A 19430-nucleotide genomic window follows, 5' to 3' on the forward strand; every position below is an offset into this window, starting at 1 on the left:
CCTAGGCAAGTCACTTAGCCCTGTTTGCCTCAGTTCCCCAGCTATGAGGCGAGCCAAGAAAACTCCAAACAGGGACATGGAGAGTTGGACAGGCCTGAAACAACTGAACAACAACAAAACTTCATTTTCTCGCCTCTCTTCCCCCTTTATGAACGGGTGTATCTCTGGGGTTCTTTATTCCAGGCCCTTTCATTCCGTCTGAATGTCAGCTTATCAGTTGCCTAGGGCTTTATTATCTCTATGCAAATGATTCTCGTTTCTCCATATTCAGTCCTCATCTCTTTCCTGTGCTGGTATCTCCACCTGGATATTATGTTGTCTTCTCAAACACAATATCTCCAAAACAATTTCTCTTGTGCCCCTAAACCTACACCTTTTCCTAACTTCTCTGTTTTCTCTGAAGGTACCACCATCTTTCATTTACTCATGTTCAAAACTTCAGGATCATCTTGCACACTTCACTCTATTTCATCTAATAGGTACAATTAGTTACCAGGTCCTGGCAGTTCTATTTTGGCCACTACTCTTAAGTCTGTCTCCTATCCACTCACAACAACCACCCTGGTCCCAAGCTCTCCTCACCTCTCACGTGACCTGTATTGTCAAAGCCTCTGACTTAGCTTCTCTGCTTACAGCCCCACCCCTCTCCAATCCATCCTCTGCACAGCTGCCAAATGGATATTCCTAAAGCTTCAGTGACTCTCTTTGCCTTTAGGATAAAATGAAATTCCTTTTTTTTTTGCCTGAATTAAAGTCCTGGTTCCAATCTCTCTTTGCAGATTCACATTACTCATCCTCACTCATGCTCCGTTTCACCCAAATTGCCCTATGTACTATTCCCTGTAAAAAAAATTCATTTCCCACCTCCATGCCTTTGCCCAGGATGCCCTTTTTGCCTAAAATGCTCCCTCTCCTCTTCCTTATAGAATCCCTTGCTTTGTTCAAATTCCAGCTCAAGTACTGCCTTCTATAAGAGGTCTTTCGTCATCTCCCCTATTTGAAGTGCTCTTCCTCTTCCCCCCCAACTCTCCCTGCCCAAATTCATTGTACTTACACTGCATATATTTTACATACGTTTATCTGTGTACCTGTTGTTTTCTCCCAGTAGAATATAAGCTTCTTGAGGGCTAAGTCTTTTTCATTTTTTTTTATTTAGGCAATTGGGGTTAAGTGACTTGCCCAGTGTCAAGTGTTTGGTCTGAGACCGGATTTGAACTCAGGTCCTCCTAACTTCAGGGCCTGTGCTCTATCCACTGCACCATCTAGCTGCCCCAGTCTTTTTTTTTTAATATTTCTCCCTAGCACCTGGCACAGTGCCTGCCAAATAGCAGGCATTCAGTAAATGCTTTTGTTAAATCATTTCAATCATGTCCAACTCTTTCTGATTCCATTTGGAGCTTTCTTGGCAAAAATACTAGAGTGGTTTGCCATTTCCTTCTCTGGCTTATTTTACAGATGGGGAAACTGAAGCAAACAAGGTTAAGTGACTTGCCTAGGGTCATACAGCTAGTAAGTATCTCAGGCCAGATTTGAATTCAGGTCCTCTATCCACTGTGCCACCTGGTTCCCCATCAGTAAATGCTAGTTGAGTTGAATTGAAAGCCATTGTTGGGGTGAGGGTTATTTACATGGCAGTAAAGCCTGAACTGGTGAATGATTACAAAACTGGCACTTCTTACCAGGTTTCCTGATGTCAACCCCTAATACAGAAATGGGAGGCTACGCTCTGGCAGCTGTGAACACCTTTTAGTCCTTTGCTTGCTCTTGAATAACTTAATAGAGCATTACAAAGGTTAGTCCTGCTTAATGCTTTACCTTCCTGTAAGGAAAGGAAGAAAAAAAGGAAAGAATAAAGGAAGGAAGGAAAGAAAAGAAAGAGAGAGAGAAATAGAAAGAGAAAGGACAAATGAGCCAACGAGATCTAAGACTGCTTACTAGAAAGTACAAAGACCAGCCATTTCCATGAATCTACCTGAATTGCCTGGGGTTTGTAAACAGACCTACAAAAACAAGTCCAAACTGCTCACCACCATGGTTTTCAGTGACAGGTTATACAGCCTCTCTGAAGTCAAGAGCTGTGACCCAGCCCTAGTGAACAGCAAGACACATTCTCCAGATAACTCTGGCACAAGGAGTCCCTCAACCTCCAGGCCATCCTGCCCAGCCTGTGTTAATGGGAACAAACTGGTCTTCATGTAACATGCTATTAAAAACTGAACCATAGAATTTGAAAAATCCAAAGAATTGAACATGAATACTTCAGAGGGAGGGAACTTAGTGGTGTAAACAGGCTGCAACATATAACAAATAAGGAACCGTGAAGAATTGGGAGGAGTAAAAGATGTCATCGGGGTAATGTATGATTAAAAAAGATAGGGTAGGTTGAGGGGATGAGACAACATAAAGGTTCTGTTGGGATCCTCTCAATATCAAGAGAAATGGGAAAAGGCCTCTAGCACTTTGGATAGAGCCCTTATGGCACACTTATAGAAGGGCATGTACAAGATTTGCGCAGATGGGCAGGCATGGACAGATTGCAATCTGTACTGTGGGATAGAATATTAAAATTATAGATTCATTTGACTACTTTGAGAGGAAGGAAGGGAAGGAAGGAAATAAGCATTTATTAAGGGCCTACTATGTGCCAGGCATTACCCTAAGTGCTTTACAAATATTATCTCATTTGACCCTTACAATAGCCCTGGGAGGTAGGCACTATTTTATCCCCATTTTACAGTTGGGGAAACTAAGGTAGACGGAGATTAAGTGATTTCCCCAGGGCCACAGAGCTAGTAAACATTTGAATTCAGATCTTCCTGACTCCAGGCCCAGCTCTCTATCCACTGTTCCATTTAGCTGCCTGAGAATATTAAAAAGCTAGAGTCTTAAGGATCGTCAACCCCAGGGGTTCTTAACCTTTTTTGTCATAGGCCCCTTTGTCAATCTGGTTAAGCCAATAGGTCCTTCTCAGAATCATGTGTATGCTCTTTAAAAAAAATCGTAATTGAAGGAAATGCTAACTTTCTGTTAGCAGTTAGTCAAGTCAAAAAGCATTATTAAGTACCTACTATGTGCCAGGCACATATACTAGATGCTGATTGGTGAAAATAAAAGATGTGGTTTTTGCCCATCCAAGTTAATGGACCCCAGGTTAAGAACCTCTGATCTAGCTTAACCCCTCCATTTTTTCAGATGAGGAAACTGAGGCTTAGGTGAAGTAACTTACCAAGGGAATATAAAAAGTTAGTAGAGCTGTGATTTGAACTTGTCTTCCATTTCCAAATCAAATACTATTTCTTCTCTACCTTAGCTGCCTGTGGGCCATACTACCCCAAGTAGAGGAAATTGCCAGGGCAGGGATTACTGTTCTGATCAGTCTGTCCTGTAAACAGGTTATAGAACTTTTTTTCTTCTTGCCAAAAGGCTAGAACAAGTGAGGTAACTTATTGAACTCTGTATTTTGGCTGCAGAAAGGCTCTAAATTCTCCCTGCCAGCTTGGAAGTCAGCACAGGTTATAAAAGCCACTCAGCCCAGAATGAGATGGTGCTCAGGGTAACAATTGCAGAGCTGAGACTGAAAGAGCTATGTCACTAGAAGATTAAATGGGAAAACACGAACTCCTCGCCAGCAACAAATGCTCTCACACCCAACTGTGTTGAGAAATGAGGGGAGAGGAGTTATACAGAAAGAAGTTGAGATTGCAAACCATCTCAAAATAGCTTTTTTTTTTAATTGCTCAATTTGGAAAGGGAAAGACCAGGAAGACAGTGTTGCTCAGTAATCTTTACAATCAAGAGGGATGTTGTAGTTTGGGGGAGAAGCTAGAGAGAGACTCTGCCTAAAAGGAAGGCCAGGTTCATTCAGCCCTGATCAAATGGAAATATGGTTCTTACTGTGATGCAATGGTATGAACTCATCACTTGGAGTCAGGAGAGCTGGCTCTGATGCTTATGAGTTGTATGATCATGCACAAGGCTCTCTCTAAGCCTCTTTTCTCATCTGCAAAATGGAGATAATAATACTTGTGATGCTTCAGAGTAGTGAGGCAAGTGTTTTGGGAATCTTAAAATGCTATTTGAATCAGAGTTTCATTTTATTTTATTTTATTTTCTTGCACATTCGATCCATACCGAGTCATTTTGAAACTGTAAAATTATAGATTTGAAAGAGCCTCTGGAGAGGTAAGCCAATTCATGCCCTCTTTTAAAGATATAACCATATTTAAAACATTCCAGACCAATGAGAATTTGCCTTAAAAAAAAAAAGCAGACTTCCCGGGAAGATGTGCCTCAGACTCTCTTGGCAGCCCATAACAGTGCTTAAATTCTGTTTCATTTGATCTAAACTCCTTTTTTTGTCTGTTTGTTTATCTTTGTTTACTTGTGAGAAAAGGCAAATTCTTGCCAACTTCAAAGGTAGTTGGGTTCCTTATTGGATTGAATACTTGAAAAACAGAATTCAAACCCAACTTTAAACACTTGCTAGCCATGGCGCTGGGCCTGGAGTCAGGAAGATTCATCTCCCTGAGTTCAAATCTGGCCTCAGACACTTACTAGTTGTGTGACCCTGGACAAGTCACTTATCCCTGTTTGCCTCACTTTCCTCATCTGTAAAATGAGCTGGAGAAGGATATGGCAAACCACTCAGTATCTTTGCCAAGAAAACCCTAAATGGGGTCATGAAGAGTCTGAAATTTTTGGGAAAAAAAATGCAGACGACAAGTTGTGTGATGCTAGGCAAATCATTTGACCTCTCTTAGACTCAGTTTCCTCGTCTGCAAAATAGGAATTATAGAACCTATAGGGTTGATGTGAGGATCAAATGAGATAATGCATATAAGGCACTTTGCAAACCTTAACATGCTAGATACATGTTAGCCATTATTAATTCAAAAAATCCTTAATAAATGCCTGTTATATGAACCATTCCTATATTTGAAAACTTCCCTTTTCAATATTTTCTTCTCCAGACTGATTCTCCTTTCATCCACTTAAATTGCCTAAGGAGTATAAGATCATAGATTTAGTGCTAGAAGGGATGTTAGAAGATCATCTTGTTCAATTTCCTCATTTTACAAGTAAGAAAAATAAGGACTAGAGAGAGTAAGTAATTTGCCTGAGACCACACAGGTGGCAAGGGGTAAACTGAGGATATTACCTCAGGTCCCCTCACTCCAAATCCATCACCTCTCTTTAGGGGTTAGTTTTCATATACTTTAGTTAGGGCCAGAACCTAGAAAAGGAACTGGATTGTCTTGTGTATACAACTAATGTAGTGCTGTTGGAGTATAATTTTGAAACTTATTACAAGTCAGAGGTCATAGGATCATGCGAATCAAGTTAAGACAAGTCTTTTATTGTTCAGTCATTTTAGTCATGTCCAACTCTTCATTTCCCCATTTGGGGTTTTCTTGGCAAAGATACTGGAGTGGTTTGCCATTTCCTTCTCCAGCTCTTCTACAGATAAGGAAATTGAGGCCAACAGGGTTAAGTGATTTGCCCAGGGTCACTCCGGCTAGTAAGTATCAAAGGCTGGATTTTCATTCAGAAAGATGAATCCTCCTGACTTCAGGCAGGGCATTCTATCTACTGCACCACCTAGCTACCCTAAGGCAAGTCTATGACCATTTATTAAGCACCTACTATATGTCAGACAAAGTGCCAAGGACCAGAGATGCCGAGAAAGGCCCCTGCCCTCTAGGAACATACAATCTAATGGGGGAGAAAACATGCAAAGAGATATGCACAAACACTATATGTAGGAGAAATTGGAGATAAACTCAGATGGAAGGCACTAGCATTAAATGGGGATTGGGAAAATAATCTTTCCGAAGTTGGGATTTTAGCTGAAACTTGAAGGAAGCTACAGGGAAGCCAGGAAATGAAAATGAGGAGAGAGAGCATTCCAAGCACAAGGGATGGCCAGTGAAGATGTATGGATTCAGGAGATTCTAGGAAGAACAAGGAGAGCAGTGTCCATGAAAGGCCATAAGGTGTAAGAAAGATTTTGAAATGGGAAGGACCAGGGTATAAAAAGTTTTAAGAGAATTTTATATTTGATCATGGAGATGATGGGGAACCACTGGAGTTTATTGGAGTTCGTGCGAGTGTGCACGTGTGTTGGGGGTGGTGTGAGGGGGTGTTGACATGATCAGACCCAGACCTACATTCTAGGAAGATCACTTTGATAGCTGAGTGGAAGATGAACTGGATGGGGAAAGACTTGAGGCAGAGAGACAAAAGGAACTTTGGAAATATCTAGTCCAGCCCTCATGGATTTTTAATCTTCCCTTCTCCTACTCACAGAACCATTCCTTCTAACAAAAAAATTTAAAGAAAAAAATAGTTTAGCAAAATTAATGATAAATCAACTGAGTCTTATGATATATACAGTAGTGACTCACTTTTTCAATGAAGGGAGAGTGGTTTATTTTCTCAACTTCTCTTTTGATCAGTTTAGGGAGTTTTGTTTTGTTTTGTTTTTACATTTATGTGGTTATGGTAATTATTTATACTGTTTTCCTGATAATACTTCACTCACCATGAGTTTATATGATTTCTCTTCCTTCTTCCTCTCTTCCTCTTCTCTTCCCCTTCCCCCGCCCCCTCTTCTCCTTTGATCAGGATTGTGGTAACACCTGTGTAAAGCAAGCTCCATGAGCAACTTTCTCTCCAATGCAGATTAACATCTCTGTTATTTATACCCTTAAGAGATATGCCTAGGGCACTAAAAGTTTCTAATGTTCCCAGAGTCACACAGTATCTGTCAGAGGCAGTATTTGAACCCAGTCTTCCTGACTATGAAGCTGACTCTTTAGCTATTGTGTTGGACTGCCCAGATCATAATTTCTCTCAGAGCAGTAACATTCCATTACATTCATATACTACAATTTATTTAGCCATTCCTCCATCAGTGGAGGAAACATCATTGCTTCCAATTCTTTGCTATCATAAAAAAATGCTGCTGTGAATGTTTAGGCAGATAATATATGGGACTTTTCTTTCTATCTTTGCCTTCCTTTGGAGGCATATACCTATTATCACTGGGAATCTCTGAGTCAAAGGATAGGGTCATTCTAGTCACTTTCTGAGCATGATCCCAAATTGCTTTTTTGAACAGTTGTACCAATTCACAGCTCCAGCAACAGTGTATTAATGTTCCAGTCTTTCTATAGCCCTCCTACATGTACTGTTCTCATCTTTTGTTATCGTTGCCAATCTGCTAGGTGTGAATTTGAATCTCAGAGTTGTTTTGATTTGCATTTCTCTTCATGGTTATTTGGAACATTCTTTGGCATAGTTATTAATATTTGTAACTCTTCTTTTGAGATCTATTTGTTCATATCCTTTGATCACTTATCCAATTGCGCTTGGTCACATGTTTGTTTTAGTTTCCCTACATATTCTGGATATCAGACCCTTATCAGAGATATATGTTGCAAAGATTATTTTCTACAATCAACTTTCCTTCTCATCTGTCCTAATTGCATTAATTTTGTTAACACAAAAGCTTTCCAATTTTGTGTAATCAAAATTATTTGTTTTATCTTTTGCGATCATTTCTACCCCTTGTTTGGTTAAGAGCTCTTATTAACCATGAAAGGTACCCAATCTGGTTCTCATTAGTTTTTGTTTTTGTTTTAGTACTATGGTGCTTCATATTTAAGTCATGTGTCTGCCACGTAGCTGCCCCTGTTATCTCCATTTTAAAGATGAGGAAACATTGTTCCAAAAAGGAACACTGACTTGCTCAAGATACACAGGTAGTAAATAACAGAGTTGGGAATTTGAACCCAGGATCTCAGATTTCAAATCCTGTGCAGTTAGTGTTTTAGAATAAAGATACAAATACGTTTTTTAAAAGACATAGATGATGGTACATGTATAGCCTATATCAGATTGCATGCCATCTTGGGGAGGGAGGAGGGGAGGGAGGGGAAGAAATTTGGAACTCGTAATCTTATAAAAGTGAATTTTTAAAACTAAAAATTAACACATTTTTTAAAAATTAAAATTTTTTCTAAAAAATAGTAAAAGACATAGATGGGGCAGCTAGGTGGTGCAGTGGATAGAGCACTGGCCCTGCAGTCAGGAAGACCTGAGTTCAAATTCGGCCTCAGATACTTGACACTTACTTGCTGTGTGACTTTAGGCAAGTCACAACCCCAACTGCCTCAAAAAAAAAAAAGACATAAATGTCTAGACATAAAACTGATGATGGAAACATCAATTAATAAATCAGTCAACAAACATTTATTAAGTCCTTACCATGTGCCATGCCAGGCATTATGCCAAATACAAGAGATACAAAGACAAAAATGACAGTTCTTGCCTTCATGGAGCTTATATTCTATTGCAGAAAACAACATGTAGCCTTCCTTGGGGCAAGATCTCTTCACCTCAAGACATGTTATATATACCTATTTGTTGTTGTTGTTCAGTGATTCAGTCCTGTCTAATTCTTTGTAACCTAGTAGGCCATATCATATCAAGTCCGTGGGGTTTTCTTGGCAAAGATTAGAGTGGTTTACCACTTCCTTCTCCAGTGGATTAAGGCAAACAGAAGTTAAGTGACTTGCCCAGGGTCATGCAGATAGTAAGTTCTGAGGCCAGATTTGAACTCAGGCCTTCCTGACTCCAGACTCAGCACTCTATCCACTGAGCCACCTAGTGGCCTCTGCATATACCAATAAGTAGATGTTCTTTTTTGTTGTTGCTCAGTTGTACGTATCCAACTCTTTGCGACCCCATTTTGGGGTTTTCTTGGCAGAGATAGTGGAATGGTTTTGCCATTTCCTGCTCCAGCTCATTTTATAGATGAGCAAATGATGCAAACAGGATTAAGTGACTTGCTCAGGGTCACACAGCTAGTAAGTGTCTGAGGCTGGATTTGAACTCATGAAGATGAGTCTTCCTGATTCTGAGCCCAGTGCTCTATCCACTGAGCTGCCTGCTATAAGTAGATACAAAATAATCACATAGGAGAAATTGATATACCCTGAGTTTCCTTATCTCCAAATCAGGGAGATTAGAAGTCCTTTCCTGATATGGATCTTTGATTCTATGCTTTGAAGGATACCTCCTTCTTTTGGGATTTGTCGAGTAAGATAAGACCTCTCCCTATTGCTATTTTTAGGAAGAAAATGGGGGGGGCAGGTGGAGGACGGCAGGGAGAAAGGAAATGAATTATGGATCTGATTCAGAATCACAATTCAGAATTCCCTCTTCCTGACTTTCTGGACTTCAAAATCATGCCTGTACTGCTCTCTCATACTGGAACTTCCCTCCTCACCCTGGACCATCCTACCACACCTGTGGCTCACTCTGACATCTAACTCTGCAAGGGCTGCCTCCCCTTATCCCATTGATGAATTCCTCCTGGAGCCTCCATTTTGTAAAGGAGACCAATCTGGCCTTCCTTCATGCCTCTTCTGGCCCTGTTCCTGCCTTTTTGGATTTCACAGTCGTGAGCTCAGTACCTTCATTCTCCAACCCATCCTCCTCTCTTTTCAGCTTCCTTTTGTGTGTTACCTTCTTCCATTAGAACATAAGCTCCTTGAGGGTAAGTACAGTCTTTTTGCTTCTATTTGTATTCTCAGCAATTAGCATGTGGCCTGACACATAGTGAGCCCTTAACAAATGCTTGTTTCCTTCCTTCCTTCTTTGAAACAGGTAACGTTGCATGCCTTTTCACATGAAGGGAAACTGAGACCCAGAAAAATAAAGGGATATCCTCTACCACCGTATAATGTTTGGCATGGATTCACCCTTCGGTACTCTAGTTCTGAATTTTCACACTCCAACCACTAGTTCAGCAGTCCAGCCCTTGGCTTCATTTCATTCTGTACCCTTTAAGATGATGTTGCTTCAGTCGCAGCTGCTGCATCCCAGAGAATAATTTCCCATCTGGCAGGCTGCTATTGTATCTGAACTGTGAAGGGTAGTTCATCAGCTAATTGATATTTCTAAGTGTTATTCAGGAGCCCACAGGTGAACAGAAGAAGCAGTTTACCCCATAAGCACTTAAACTCCCACTTCAAAACTTGCAGAGCTCTGTCTTTTCTGTCTTTGCTCACCCCTTCCTTCCCAGGCCCTTCCTTTTTCTCTCTCTTCCATTTGTCTCTTTCTCTGTGTGTTTTTAGCCTTGTTCCCTATATTTTTCTCCTGCTGTTTATCTTAGGCTCTTTTACTCTCCTTTAACTGGCTATTACAGGGAAGGACGTGTGTGTGTGTGTGTGTGTGTGTGTGTGTGTGTGTGTGTGTGTGTGTGTGTGTGTGTGTGTGTTTGAAGGGAGTGAGATCCAGATTGGAGATGTCATTTGTATAGAGAATTCCAAGTGTGGAAATGCCCTTTACTGATGCAGCTCAGCAATTTATCTGCAACTTTTAGTCTTTTAGAGAGTTGCCTGAGGAAAGGTTAAATGACTTTCCAGTGGCCACACAGTATAGGTCAGAGTCTGGACTTGAAACCAGCTCTTATCTAACTCCAAAGCCACTCTATCCACTATGCTACACTGTCTCTCAGAGTGTGTGTTTGTGTGTGTGTATATATATATATATATACATTTACATGTATGTGCACATGTACACATTCATACTTTAGTAGGTTAAGAATCTATGATTTGGTTGCATCAGCATTGCACAGGGCAACAGATCACTCAGCAGTAGCTCTGGCTATGATCCAATCTTAGTAATAAAGGAGGGCTTCAGAGGTCATCTGCACCAGCCTCCTCCCTTCACGGTTAGTACAGGAACCATTTGGGACATTAACCTGAATTTTACTTTAAATAGATTTCTTTTCACACTTTTCTATTATGCAAATCTAAATTCTTATGTAAATGTGTTATGTAACTCCCAGGAAATTTTCTCCAATCATTACCAGCATTGTTAAAGTATTAATAGGCATCTAGGTGCCTAAAACTGAGAGGTGTTTCTTTCTTCTTCTTCTTCTTCTTCTTCTTCTTCTTCTTCTTCTTCTTCTTCTTCTTCTTCTTCTTCTTCTTCTTCTTCTTCTTCTTCTTCTTCTTCTTTTTTTAAGATGCCATTAGTTTTAAAGCTACATTCAGACAACCTAATTTCTTATGCACACTCTGATGCTGATGGGGGAGGTGTGAGAATGTGGCGTTCTGGATGGAAGAGATACAGCTAAAAGAAATTGATTCAAATCCAGTAAGATTTAGTCTAAGGAAAAAAACAGAAGATGCTATATCATTACTGACTAAAAGGGCAGTGATTAAAAAGGATGTAGAGGTAGAGAAGTTGAGGAAGACAGCTGTGGCAGACACTATAACTCATGACCTTTATAGATGTTGTACTGAGAGATGAGTCCTCTTTTAAGCCCAGGCTATGATTTTAAAATTTCATGGTGCTCAGCCTCCTGAAGTCTGCCTGTCCAACCTCATTTTACTGTAAAAGTGACCCTAACTTCATCTCTGGATCAAGAGCTTTAGAAGGCCCCATCAGATTCGAAAGACTTTGAGTACAGGACTAGTGAGGGACTATATAGCTCTCATCTGAGGACAAACCTAGTTGTTTTGGGTACAGGAACTTATGCAATCATCTGCTAAGGTATGGTGAGCATGAGATATCGGTTCGGGTACTCTCTCACTGAAGAGAGTACATTGATAGGACTTCTCTCTAATATGAATATTCTAATGTCTGAGAAGGGCTGTACTTTGGCTGAAGGTCTTCCTATACTTATCACATTTAAAATGCGTTGCCATTCTGGACATTTTCTGATATTTTATAACATCTGAACTATGGTGGGGGAAAAGAAGCCCTTCCTGCACTGATTAGACCAGGGGTAAGGAATGTGCAGCCTCAAGGCCACATGTAGTCTTCTAGCTCCTCAAGTGTGGCCCTTTGACTGAATCCAAATTTCACAGAACAAATCCCCTTAATAAAAGGATTTGTTCTGTAAAACTTGGACTCAATCAAAAGGCCTCACCCAAGAACCTAGAAGGCCATATGTGGCCTCCAGGCCGCAGGTTCCCGACCCAGTGATCATACCATTTCTCTCTAGTATGAACTCCCTGATGTTCAGCAACAAAAGACTGATGGATAACTGTTATACCACATTCATTTGGTAGACAAGGTACGTCTCCATGATGACTCTTCTGATGCTCTCAGTGGAGAGAGAACTGAAACCAATGACATTATGAATCCTTGAAATCCTGATGTGGGGTTGGTTCTGAGACTCTGATTTCATCAAATGGGCTAGTTTTTTCTGAAGTACCATCAGTGCTTGCTGAATTATTTGTTTGCTTTGTACGGGATCCAGTATCAGAATGATGCCTAAATAATAGTCACATTTATATAGCACCTCAGCATTTGCAAAGCATCTTGGGCACATTGTTGTTGTTATTATCTAGTCGGTCAGTTGTGTCTGACTCTTCCTGACCCCATTGAAGGTTTTCTTGGCAAAGATACTGGAGTGGTTTGCTATTTCCTTCTCCAGCTCATTTTACAGATGAGGAAACTGAGGCAAACAGGATTGAGTGACTTGCCCAGGATCACACAGCTAATAAGTGTCTGAGGCCAGATTGTAACACAGGAAAATGAGTCTTCCTGACTCCAGGCCTGGAGCTCTACCTACTGTGCCACCTGTATATCAATAGTGTCAAACTGAAATAGAAATGGGGGCCCCTAAACTGTGCATAAGGATTCCTTCAGGCCACATATTGATTTAAAAAACTACATATTGACATTATTCATGTTCTATTGTACTTTATTTGTTTTGTTAAATATTTAAATATAAATAGTTCAATATTTTCCAATTACGCTAGTCCAGTTTGGGCTGCCCTTGGGAACAAGGCCACATTGTTGTTGCAATGGCCACATTGCAATGTGTTGCAGGCTACAATGAAGCTCTGTCGACACATTTGTTACCTCTAGTGCACATCATTACACGTGGTCCTCACCACCATCCTGTGAGGGAGGCCCTCTGGGCGTTAGCTTCATTTTACAGATGAGGAAATAGGCTCAGAGAGCAACAGTGGCTTCCCCAAGATCAAACAGTACATATTGTAGGTGGCATTTGAATCCATACCTCTTCTGACTCCAAGTACAGTGTTCTACTTCATCACACTCTATTTCAGCTTGGAAGTTAAGTGACTTTTCCTGATGGATAGTGGTACATGGGTAGTGAGTGGTAGACCTGGAATTCAAACCTAAGTCTCCTAACTCTAAATATAAGGGTCTTTTCAACTATATCAAACCTAATTTTTCCCATTTCATAGATTAAGTCAACATCACTCTCAAAATACAAAGTCTTAGTGCAATTTCAGGTTCTTAACACTAGAAGGACCTGGCAAATCATTTGATGTATGTATGTATGCATGCATGTATGTACATGTGTCTTTGTGTGTATATGTGTGTATGCATATATACATATATGTAGAATTTTACTTTGAAATAAAAATTTTCATCATACCGCCTCTATTATCTTTTCCTTAGGAATAAAAAAATGAACTCCAGCAACTGACATAGCTTGGTTCTTCAAGGTGTTTTTAAATTCTGGTCCATCCAATGTTAAAGCCTAATCATTTTAAGCTGTGTTAAAGCTTAAACCTGCACTAAAACATTGAGGACACTCTGTATTGGAAGTTGGTGGTACGGCTGGACTTGTAAAGTAAAAAAGAACGTATCTGTGAGCTGGAAGCGACCTCAGAGATTATCTAGTATAACCTCTCATTTTACGGAAGAGAAACTGAAGTCTGGGAGATTAAATGACTGCCCAAGATCACATAGGAAGTAAATAGTAGAAATGGGACTTGAACCTAGGTTCCCTGACTTGCAGTTGAGCACAATTTCAACTGTGCCACGCTGTTCTTGTGGAGTTTATTGAATGAGAGGCCATCTGTTGTTGTTGTTTGTCTTTCATACAATGACATCATGATGGGGGGGGTCAAGGTACAGTTGTTCGACTGTGACTGATCAGACCAATAGGAGCTTGGAAGGCTCTACCACAGGTTGGGTGCAAATGTCTGTTTGAACATTTGGGATGGAGATGTCTCTAGATTTGTGCATCTCGTGTTTCCTTTGTGCTTCTGCAATTCTGCTTTGCTTATAGAGCACAGAGCCTTCCTTGTTGCAGGTATGCCATGCTGGAGGTCCTGTGCCTGTGTCTCCCATTTCTCACAATCAATACTAAAGTTCTTCAGAGAGACCTTGAGAGTGTCCTTGTGCTACTTCCTCTGACCTCCCTGTGTATGCTTGCCTTGTGCTACTTCTTCATAAAATAGTATTTTATGTAAATGTACATTTGTCATTCAAACAACATGGCCAGCCCAGTGTATGGTGCTCTCTGCAGTAGTGTTTGTATGTTGGGGGTAGCTCAGCTTAAGAAAGGACTTTGGTGTCTGGTACCTTATCTTGGCAGATAATCTTCCACCTAGAAAACATCTAAGCCATTGCCCAGCCTCTAGACAGGAGCATATTTAAAATCATGGGGAGCCCATCAGTTTTGAGGTTTTTAGTGAAGGATTCTCAATTGACGGGTGTTGATATTTGACAGTCACAACACACATTTATGTTTAATATCAACCCCTCACCACCATTTTTCAATTTAAATCCATTTCTATGGCTCTACCCTTAATGAAGATGTACAACAGTCACCACCTGTGAAATAACTTGAGCGACATTTACTGATTGGCTTTAAAAACCCTTCCTAAAGTGGCTTCAACCTGTCTTTCTCACATGCTAGGGTCCAGCCAAACTACAGTTCTTTGAATTCCCCAACACAGCCTTCTGTCTCCTGTCTCTTTGCCTTCGTACTGGTCATCATGTCTAGAACATGTTACCTTCTCACCTCTGCTTCACAGAATCCCTAACTTCCTTCAAAACACATCTCAATCATCACTTTCTACAAAATGTATCACCTCAACTACTGTATTTTCCCTCCCTAACTACCTTGTATTTAGCTGTCTTATATTTTGTATTTACTCTGCACATTTATTCTGTATACAGTATGCTTAGATGTGAGCTCACTGTCTCTTCCAATAAAATATAAGCTCTTTGAGGGAAAGGGCTGTTCTAATTTTTTTCATTGTATACCTAGAACAGTGCCTTGTACGTCACAGGCACTTAATAGATGCTTGTTGATGACTGCTGGGATGCCTTTATAAATTTCACCACCTTCTGTAATCTAGTCCTGTCCTCTAGTCTAATTATGCACATCTCCTCCCTTTCACTGTCCCCTGAATATACCATATTCCAAATGCATCTCGTGCTTCCCCACCCCAGGGCTTTTGTTTCCTCAGTTCTATCCATCTAGAATGTCCTCCTTATCCTTCCTATTCTGATCCCATCCATCCCAAGATTCCATTTAAAACACACCTCATCTAGAAAGCCTTTCCTGACTACCTGACCTTGACTGTTCTCTCCATCTATTATACTCATATAACAAAGTGTTGGCTACATTTCATTCGGAAATTAGGTTGTAGGATAATGGATTTATAGCTAAGAAGGATCTTAGAGACCATTAAGTCCAACCCCCTCAGAAAACTGAGGCACAGAGAGATTAAATGACTGGTACTAGTACTAGATTAAATTACTAGTAAGAGGCACCTGGGTGGTTCAGTGGATAGAGCTCGGGGCCTGGAGTCAAGAAGACCTGAGTTCAAATCTGGTTTCAGATTTGATTACTAATTATGTGACCCTGGGCAAGTCACTTAACTTCAGCTTGCCTTAATCCATTGGAGAAGGAAATGGCAAATCACACCAGTATCTTTTCTAAGAAAACCCCATGATTACCATTGATGTGTTATGGTCCAAAGGGTCATGAAGAGTTGGACATGACTGAATGAATAACAACATTTACTTGTACTCATCTAAATGTCTAAGGCAGAATTTGAACCAAAGTCTTCTGTCTCCAAGGCCAGTGCTAAGAAAACCCCATGATTATCATTGATGTGTTATGATCCAAAGGGTCATGAAGAGCTGGACATGACTGAATGAATAACATTTACTTGTACTCATCTAAATGTCTAAGGCAGAATTTGAACCAAAGTCTTCTGTCTCCAAGGCCAGTGCTCCATCCATTTCATCATGCTGCTTCTCAATCATGTATTGAATTCTAACATCTCTTTAGTTGAAGTCTTGAACTGCTATTTAATTTTTTTTTGTCTCAGTAACTTTTTCTGTTTGTGCCTTGTCTCTTCTTAGCAATTTTAAGTTTCTTAAAGGTATCAGGACATTTTTCTATGTCCCTTTCTTTATATTTCCCATGGTTACTAACATAGGGATGGGGACTAGTATGTACTTAGTAAATAATCATTGATGGAATTTGGTCTCCTCTTGTCTTTTCATATCCCCCATCTTTATAGTTATAAGCAAAACAAAACAGTTGTTCTATTCCCAGTCAGAACAGAAAGTGTCCTGGTGACTGAGTGAACAAGTCATTGCCTATGGATGTCCAGGGATGCTACATAAAGTTCTTGTGAGTTTGAACAAACAGCCACTGGAAAGAAAAGTGTATCTCTGAGATGCATGCATACCATGTGGGCATAGATAACAGGGAGAATAACCAACATGAAGGAAATGGCTTTGCGTTCCAAGAGCGGCCCTTCCCCTTTGCACAATTACCAGAAATGGGCAGCTTCCCCACTTTGCCATTGGAAACAAGCTCATGTGCTCAGGAAATATAACATCTTTGGCTCCACTAGGGGGTCTAGGTAATTTGAAACCTGCGTTAAAATATCCTTGCTCCTGTCCCTGAGACTTTGCTCAAATCTTCTCCTTACCTCCATTTTTAGCCCACATTCATCAAGACCTTTAAGACCAAACTCAAGAATCATCTTTTTTTTTTTTTGGCTAAGCAGTGGGATTAAGTGACTTGCCCAGGGTCACACAGCTAGTGAGTATTATGTGTCTGAGGCAAAATTTGAACTCATGTCTTCCTGAATCCAGGGCTGGTGCTCGATCCACTGCACCACCTACCTGCCCCAAGAATCATGTTTTCGAAGAAGCCTTGCCTACCTTGCTCCACCCCATTCTCATCAGTCTCTAACTTTGTCCTGGGCTCAGAATAGGGCAGATCTGCGTTTGAATTCTGACCTTGACGTTTATCACCTGGATGACCCTGAGGAGGTCATTTAACCTCTCTGAGACTTAGTTTTCTCATCTGTAAAATGGGGGTAAATAAATATACACACACACATATACATACATACATATGTTTGCATGAACACACTCATACACACACATATACATATATACCTATACATACACATACAAAAATGGAATGAAGAATTTTATAGAAGAGGCAGTATAGAGTATGTCATCAGAGATATGTATGATGTGTAAAGCAGGCTGGTCATATAGTGAGAATAAGGGAGAATCTGTAGACAGATCATGTGCTTGACTGATAGCCACATAAAGGAAGATTCCTAGTCACTGGGAGCATAAAGACAAGCATCTCACAGGATGAGATGGTGTAAATGGGTTGCAATCTACCCCAGTGGGGGAAGTAGCCAAATTGATGGTATAACAATGCATTAAAGTTATATTGTAGTACGTACATCACAGGGTTGTTATGAGGGTCAAATGCAATAAGTTGTGTAAAGCAAACATTGCAAATTAAGTGCTAAAGAAACGTCAGCTATCTATTAATATTTTTGCTTCTGTTGTTGTTTACATTCCTTCATTTTGCATCCCAGTTGGCCACCACCACCCTTGCCTCTCACTTAATTCTTTAGTTTCTGAACCCCTGTGGTTGCTGATCTTTATGTCTTTTGACTTCTCACCTCTCCTACTCAACAATCTTCAATGGCTCTCCATCTCCTGGCACATCAAATCTAAATTCCCCATCACTGGTGTACTGGGGTGGGGATGGAAGTTGGACTAAACTCTTCAGAGGGGTGACCAGGAAATCCAGGAAGAGATCTGGGCTTGACTTCGACAAGTTGGGAAGTGTGAGATGAGCCATGTGCTGTCGTCTTGGTTATCTGGGCAGAGCGAAGGAGACTGCTGGAGTCAAGATCAAGAACAAGCCAGACAGTTGTCAGTAGGCAGGTGGATGGACCAATGCTAGGAAACAGCCCACTGTCAGAGACCAAAATCCAAAGGATCAACCAAAGCTTCTTTGAACTGACATGTCTTAGAGGTCAGGGCAGGCAAGGAAGTGCCTGGAATCCAGGTAATGCTGTAGGATAATTGAGAAAAAACAATAATATATTATACAGTGAGCTCCTTGAGAGCAAGGACTGTCTTTTTTTTTTTTTAACCCTAGCACTTAGTATAGAGTCTGGCTTATTGGGGCATTTATGTCGTGCAGTAGAATGCTGAGAACCAGGAAGACCTGAGTTCAAATCCAACCTCAGACACTTACTAGTTGTGTGACCTTGGACAAGTCACTTAACCTCAATTTATTTCAGTTTCCTCATCTATAAAATGGGGATAATAACATCTACTTCTCAGGATTGTTCTGCAGATCAGTTGATACAGTATTTATAAAGCACTTAGCATAGTACCTTGCACGTAGTAAATACTATATTATGTTTGTTCCTAACCCCATAGCACCAGAAGAGACTGACAATATTTGTTTAAAAAAAATGTACTTGGTACAATGCCTAGTACATAGTAGGTCCTATATAAATGCTTATTCCCTTCCCTCCCTTATTGACCAACTATTGACTGGCAATAATCAAGGCATAAATAGGACAGAATCTGAGCCTGAGGCTAAAGGGGTTACAGATCAGGGGACAAGTCAGAGGTGAGAAACTATAGGTGGACCTGGGCCTATGTATGTATTTAAGGAGGAATGCTGCAACTGTATAAGAAAAAGGTAAGGAAACTAAGATGAGAAAATGGACCTCCCTAAACTCTTGGCGGAGATTATTTGTGGGCATGACTGTATTTCTGAACAACCATGTGTGTAGAGTACACCTATATAGAGGTTATAAACCTATGCTATTTACTTGGCATGAGGGAGGTGCCTTCTGTTATCAGGCCACTATGGGAAAATGGGTGGGACATGGACAGGTCATGGCAGTCTTATTAAGGTGTTGGTATCATGGCCACTAAAATGCTTGCACTGGGAATTTGTAGGAAGAACCAATAGTATCTCTAGAATAGATGAGAAGATAGGGGTGGGAGTCATAGAATCACATAATTTGAGAGTTGGAAAGGATTTCAGTGGTCACGTAGTCCAACAGGGGTGGGGAATCTGTGGCCTCGAGGCCACATGTGGCCCTATAGGTACCCTTTGACTGCATCCAAACTAAAGGAAGATTCCTGACAAGTGGTCATCCAGCTTATCTGGTGCCTATAGGAGACAAAGGAAACTTGCCAGCCAAGCTCTTGGTAAGTACTAGACCTGAGGATCCTGAGATGGGAGCTGAGGAAGGGATGTCAAAGATTCGGTTAACAGAAACAGGCTAGCTATTTAGGGTTATATTTAAGGGGATCTTGAGCTATGATTCTAGGAGCTT

The 19430-nt window shown here is 40.6% G+C and overlaps 1 protein-coding gene across 2 annotated transcripts in view; it reads left to right on the forward strand.

Moving 5' to 3' along the window:
• MRAS (muscle RAS oncogene homolog) overlaps positions 1–19430 on the forward strand; it is a 118312-nt gene that overhangs the window by 13354 nt on the left and 85528 nt on the right. The window contains exon 1 of one of the 2 annotated variants that reach the window (XM_078146780.1): positions 9525–9562. The exons of the other annotated variant lie outside the window; for it this stretch is intronic. The gene's annotated coding sequence lies outside the window, so the exon portion shown is untranslated. Of the gene's footprint in view, positions 1–9524; positions 9563–19430 lie in introns of those variants that run through there. 2 annotated transcript variants of the gene reach the window in all.

The sequence above is a fragment of the Phascolarctos cinereus genome, unplaced genomic scaffold, assembly GCF_003287225.1.
Source record: "Phascolarctos cinereus isolate Bilbo 61053 unplaced genomic scaffold, phaCin_HiC Scaffold_726;HRSCAF=1367, whole genome shotgun sequence".
Classification (NCBI taxonomy): Eukaryota; Metazoa; Chordata; class Mammalia; order Diprotodontia; family Phascolarctidae; genus Phascolarctos; species Phascolarctos cinereus.